The following is a 7,079-nucleotide window of genomic DNA, read 5'->3' as shown; positions in this document are numbered from 1 at the left end:
TATGCTAAGACTGGCAAAGGAAACTAAGGACAACAAAAAATGATCCTTAAAGTACTATTGGAAGAAAAAAAAAGAGGATTGAAGAATGGATAGGACCTTTGCTTAGGGGTGGATGGAAAGGTGATAGATGACAACACAGAGAAAGTAAATTGTCTACTTTGTATTTTGTTTCTGTAAAGAAATATAATCTTTACACTGGAAGTGATAGAACAAAAATGACTGAGAGAGTAGATACCTAAGAAAATTAAAGAGAAAGTGAGAATTTATCTGCTCTTGATAAATTCAAGATAATCTAGACTAACCACATTCTTGGTTCCTGCAAGAACCAGTTGATATGATTGCTGAGCTGTTGATGATATTTGAAAGACTATACAAATGGGTGAAGTACCACAAGATTGGAGCAAAACATATTCCATGTTTTTTTCAAAGCTTTAAAATGCTTAATTTATTGAAGAATCATATGTACCTAACAAACATGTGTCTGTGTATATACATATGATATCATATGCCATTTGAGAAATTTTAGTGGACTAGATGAGTATCCTTAATTGCTACTGTTTGGATGGGTATCTCTTCCAAATAATTACCTCCTGGCCTGAAAAACCTTTTTTTTTATAAAAGATTCTTTATTTAAATCTAGTTATTTATGACTTATTTATTTTATATGATCACAATAATCTTGTTATGAAAGAAAATATAAACCCCCTGCCTCCCCAAAAGATATAGAAACCTCAAAAGAAATGAAGTGAGAAAAAAAATGTACTTCAGTCTGTGTTCAGATTCCATCAGCTCTATCTCTGGGATGAGTTGCCTTCTTTATCATAAGTCCATCAGAGAAGTTGCTTCTATATATTTTCCCACAGTTGCTATTACTAGCTGTGTTTCCCTCCATCCTATTCCTCCCCAAACCCATTTATTCTATTCTCTCTCCTTTCACCCTGTCCCTGCTCGGAAGTGTGTTGTATCTGACTATCCTCTCCCACGATCTTCCCTCTCTTCTATCACCTGCTCCTCCTTTCCCTCCCCCTATTCCACCTTATCCCATCACATTCTTTTCATTTTTCACTAAGATAAAATAGATTTCTATGCCCTATTAAGTGTGTATGTTATTTCTTCACTGAGCCATTTCTGATGAGAGTAAGGCTCATTCTTTCCCCCTCACCTTCCCCCTTCCACTCCATTGTAAAAGCTTTTTCTTGCCTCTTTTATGAGAAATTTCCTTGCTCATTATACCTCTACCTTCCCTTTCTCTGAACATTCCTTTCTCCCACATTGATTCCCACATAATTTATAATATATCTTCATATTTAGCTCTCTCCTATAACCTGTCTATATATGTTCCTTCTAGCTACTCTGTTCATTGAAAAGGTTCATATGAGTATCTTTTTCCCATGCAGGAATACATGCAGTTCAGCATCAATAAGTTCCTCATAATTCATCCTTTCCATCCACCCTCGACTTTCTGTTCAGCTCTGGTTCTTTCAGTAGGAGAGTTCAAAAGTCCCCTGTTTCATTGAAAATCCATCTTTTCCCCTGAAAGAGGATGTTCAGTTTTGCTGGTAGTTGATTCTTAGTTGTAAACCAAGCTCTTTTGCTTTCTGGAATATCATATTACAGGTCCTACAAGACCTTAATGTAGATGCTGCCAAATCATGTGTAAGACTGAGTATAGAGCCAAGGTAGTTGAAATGTTTGTTTCTGGCAGCTTGTAGAATTTTCTCTTTGACTTGGAGTTTTTCTTTGGAATCTCTTTCAGGAGGTGATCAATGAATTCCTTCAATTTCTATTTTACCCTCTGCTTCTAGGATCTCAGTAATTTTGATGTATTATTTCTTTTCTTTTCTTTTTTTAGAATTTTTGCAAGGCAATGGGGTCAAGTGGCTTGCCCAAGGCCACATGGCTAGGTAATTGTTAAGTGTCTGAGGCCAGCTTTGAACTCAGGTACTCCTGACTCCAGGGCCAGTACTCTATCCACTGCACCACCTAGCTGCCCCTGCTGTATTATTTCTTGAAAAAAGAAGTCCAGACTCTTTTCCTGGTCATGACTTTCAGGCAGACCAATAGTTTTATATTATCTCCCCTGGATCTATTTTCTAGGTCAGTTTTTTCCCAATGAGATATTCACATTTTCTTCTAATTTTTTGTTCTTATAGCATTGTTTTAGTTTCTTGATTTCTCACAAAGTCATTAGCTTCCTTTAGCTCCATTCTATATTTGAAGGAGTTATTTTCTTCAGAGAGCTTTTTTATCTCCTTTTCCAGCTGACCAATTTTGCTTTTTTCAGGCATTCTTTTCCTCATTTGCCTTTTAGGTTTTTTTTCCAATTGGCCTAAGCTGGTTTTCAACATGTTATTTTCTTCAGTATTTTTGGTATTTCGTTCCCTAAGCTGCTGACTTGGTTTTCATGATTTACCTGCATTACTCTCATTTTTCTTCCCAATTTTTCCTCTACCTCCCTAAATGTTTTTCAAAGTTTTTTTCTGAGCTCATCCATAGCCTGATCCCATTTCCTATTTCTCTTGGAGGATTTGGATACAGAAACTTCAACTTTGTCACCTTCTGAGTGTGTGTTTTGATCCTCCATGGGACTAAAGTAATTTTCTATGGTAAGATTCTTCTTTTTCTGTTTGTTTGCTCATGTCCTCAGCCCATAACTGATTTACTGCACTTCCATGACTTTTGGGGTTTTTTGGGACACCCCACAGAGACCTTAATTCCTCAAAGGTCTTATGAGAGGTTCTGACTGCTCTCTTGCCTGTGCTTTGGTCTATGGATGACCATAGACCCTCCCCTCTGCCCTGGAGCTGCGAGGAGGGTCTCTGCTCCTCTATGATAGTATGGGGGCCCAGACTGTGACCTGGATCTGAGTGTGGGGAAACAGAAGAATCCTGCCCTGGGAGACAGAGAGATCTCTGAAGTCTCTATATTCTCCCCTTACTGTCTGTGGGATGAGTGCTCTGGAAGTATTGGGTGGCTCCAAAGGTTCCTATCACAGGACTTCTCTGAGGTTGGCACTTTCTGGGGCTCCAAGCTTACTCTGGTTCTGCAGCATTCTCTCACTAACCCTGCAAGCCCTCCTAGGCCAAGAGGTCTCAAAACTGCCCCCCTCTGCCGTGGAGTCAGGTGCCTCAGGGGCTGTTCCTGGAAGGCTGGACTAATTTACTCCAATGGCTGTGGTCTGGTGCTTTCCAATCACCTGTCCAGGTCAAACAGACCTTTCCTGGCTCTTCTAAGTTGTCGTGGACTGGGAAATTATATCATTTTGTATTTCTTGGGTTCTGCCCCTCAAAATTTTGGCTTGAGTCACAATTTGATAGCTTTTGGAATTTTGGTGACACAAGGTTCCAGAAATTCCTCCTCATATGCCACCATCTTGGCTCTGCCTCCTCTGTACCACTTTTTTTTTGGAAGAAAATGCCAGAATGCAAGCTATAGGCCAGTTATCCTTAATTTGTTTCTTGAGAAAATTCTTGGAAAGATCCTTAAGTAGACTTGCTCAATATCTAGGGAGAGAAGTACTAATTACAGAGAATGAACAATAGCTTTAGCAAGAATAAATCGTGCAGGTCTAGATATAATTTTAAGGTCTAGATTTTAAGAACCTTTTGATAAAATCATGTGCTATTTTATGGATCTGTAAAGATGCCAGTCTAGGCTTGATAACTAGAAAAACATAATTTAAAATTAGTGATTTCCTCAATTGTTGAGTTAGAGGGGAATACTTGCATTGATTCCTCTCATTATACTCCCCTTCAGCTTCCTTTGCTATAGTCTATGACCTTGGACTATGATGGAATCCTGGATGTATCTCATTTCTTTTACATCTTTCCATGAGTTATGTGGGTGAGTAATATGAGTATTTTTCCCATTATTTCCAAAATATCTAGGAATTTAAGGATGAAGAAGTTTAAGGGAAGATGAGAGAATTGGTTCTATAAAGAAATACTTAATTACTGTTATTTCTTCTATGTTCAATAAACTATATGATTATAGTATACTGATTTGCACTCAATAGATATGAATTGAGGAAGGCAGTGTCTGAGAGCATAGAAAGAAGGATTGGGGACTACAGAGCATAGATTTCATATTTTAATATTTTGAAGAATATTCGCTTACATAACTGAACAATACCACTTCTTGTTTGTTTTTGTTTTTGTTTTTTGCAAGGCAGTGAAGTTGTGACTTGCCCAGCTAGGTAATTATTAAGTGTTTAAGGTCAGATTTTAACTCAGGTCCTCTGGACTCTAGGGGTGGTGCTCTATTCATTGCATGACCTAGGTGCCCCTCAATACCACTTCTTGAAATCATAGACTCAGCATAGGGGAGTGAAGGAAGTTTTGACCTGAGAATCCTCTGGTGGCCATTGGTGATTTCACAATTTTTTAAAAATTTATTTTGTTTATTTGTTTTCTCAACTACATGCAACAATAGTTTTTACCAATCTTTTTTTAGCAAGGTTTTGAGTTTTACATTTTTCTCCCTCCCTCCCTTACCTCTCTCTGTCCACCGCCCACAACAGAGAACAATCTGATAAAGGCTCTACATTTATAACCATGGTAAACATAGAGTCATATTGGACATGTTGTGAGAGAAGAATGAAATCCAAATGGAAGAAAGAAAACAGAAAGAAAAGAAATGATATGATACATGACAACTTTAAAAATTGAAAATAATAACCTTTGTTCTTCATTTAAACTCTACAGTTCCTTTTCTAGATGATACTTTCCATCACAAGTCTTTTGAAATTTTCTTTGATTATTGTACTGCTAAAATGAACAAGTCCATCATGGTGGTTGATCATGACCACAAGCTATTGTTAGTGTGTATAATGTTCTTCTGGTTCTGCTCATCTCACTCATGCAAGTCTTTCCAGGCTTCTCTGAAATTCCATCCCTCATGATTTCTTATAAACAATAGTGTTCCATAACATACATATGATACATATGTCACACTTTGCTCAACCATTCCCCAATTGATGGGAATCACCTCAATTTCCATTTCTTTGCCACTACAAACAGAGCTGCTATGAATATTTTTGTAAAAGTGATGTTTTTACCCTTTTTCATGATTTCTTCAAGATAAAGACCCAGTAGTGGTATTTCTAGATCAAAGGGTATGTGCATTTTTATTGCTCTTTGGGCATAATTACAAATTGCTCTCCAGAAATGTGGCATCAGTCCACAACTCCATCAACCATGTATTAGTGTCCAAATTTTCCCCACATTCCCTCCAAAATTAATAATTTTCCTTTCTAAGCATATTGACCAGTCTGATAGGGTGAAGTGGTACTTGAAAAAATGTAATGTACATTTCTCTAATCAATTTTGATTTAGATCAACTTTTCATATGACTATAGATAGCTTTTTATCTGAGAAATTTTTCATTTGAGAATTACTTTTCCATATTCTTTGATCATTTATCAATTAGGGAATGACTTTTTAAAAAAATTTGACTGTTCTCTATATATTTTAGAAATGAGTTATTTGTCAGAAACACAAGTTGTAAAAATTGTTTCCCAATTTACTACATTCCTTTTAATCTTGGTTGCAGTATTTTTCTTTATGTAAAACCTTTTAATTTATGTAATCAAAATCATCCAGTTTGTTTTTTTATGATGTACTCTATTGATTCTTTGATCATAAACTGCTTCCCTTTTCATAGATTTACACAGATATGAAGGTATACTATTCCTTGTTCTCTTAATTGGCTTATAATATTACCGAGTATGTAAACATCCTGCACCCATTTCAACTTATCTTGGTATAGGATGTGAGATGCTGGTCTAATCCTAGTTTCTGCTATACTTCCTTCCAATTTTCCTAACAGTTTTTATTGAAGGGTGAGTGTTATACCAGAAGCTAGAATCCAACAGTAGATTACTCAAGTCATTTACTGCTGTTTATTTTGTGCCTAATATATTCCACAGATCTACCACTCTTTTTCTTAGCCAGTACAAAACTGTTTTGATGACTGATGTTTTCAAATATAATTTTAGATGTGGTATGTCTAGGTCACCTTCCTTTACATTTTATTATCAATTTTTGACTTTTTTGTTTCTTCATATTAATTTAGTTACTACTTTTTATAGCTCAGTAATTTTTTTAGAAGTTTGATTGGTATTGCATTGAATAAATTATTTAATTTAAATATAATTGTCATTTTTCTTTTATTAGCTTGCCATATCTAGGAGCAATTGACATTTGCCCAGTTATTTAGATCAGTTTTTATTTGTGTGAAAAGTATTATATAATTGTTTTTATGTTCTTTCTGAGTCTGCTGTGGCAGGTAGACTCCAAAGTGTTTTATGTTATCTGCAGTTATTTTAAATGGGATGTCTCTTTCTAACTCTTGCTGCTGCTACTGTCTTGTTAGCAGTATATAGAAACACTGAGAATTTATGTGGGTTTGTTTTATATCTTGCAACTTTGCTAAAGTTGCTAATTGTTTCCAGTAGCTTTTTAGATGATTTTCTTGGATTTTCTAGCATACCATCGTATCATCTTCAAAGAGAAAGATTTTGTTTCTTCATTACTGATTCTAATTCCTTCAGTTTCCTTTTCTTCTAACATTTCTTGCTAACATTTCTAATACAATGTTGAATAATAGTGATGATGATGATGGGCATCCTTGTTTCACCCTTGATCTTATTGGGAATGCTTCTAACTTATTCCCATTACATATAATGCTTGTTGGTGGTTTTAAATAGATGCTGCTTATCATTTTAAGAAACATTCAATTTATTACTAGGCTCTCTAGTGTTTTTAATAGGAATGGGTGCCATATTTTGTCAAAAGCTCTTCCAGCAACTATTGAGATAACCATATTATTTCTCTTAGTTTTGTAATTGATATGGTCAATAATGCTGATAATTTTCTTAATATTGAACCAACCCCGCACTACTGATATAAATCCTGCTTGATCATAGTATATTATCCTAGTGCTTAGTTGCTGTGATCACTTTGCTAATATTTTATTTAAAATTTTTACATCCATATTCATTAGGAAAATAGGTCTATAATTTCTTTCTCTGTTTTGATTCTTACTGGTTTAGGTATAAGCACAATATTGGTGTCATAGAA

This window comes from Macrotis lagotis, chromosome 4, assembly GCF_037893015.1.
Source record: "Macrotis lagotis isolate mMagLag1 chromosome 4, bilby.v1.9.chrom.fasta, whole genome shotgun sequence".
Taxonomy (NCBI): Eukaryota; Metazoa; Chordata; class Mammalia; order Peramelemorphia; family Peramelidae; genus Macrotis; species Macrotis lagotis.
This window is presented reverse-complemented; position numbering follows the sequence as displayed.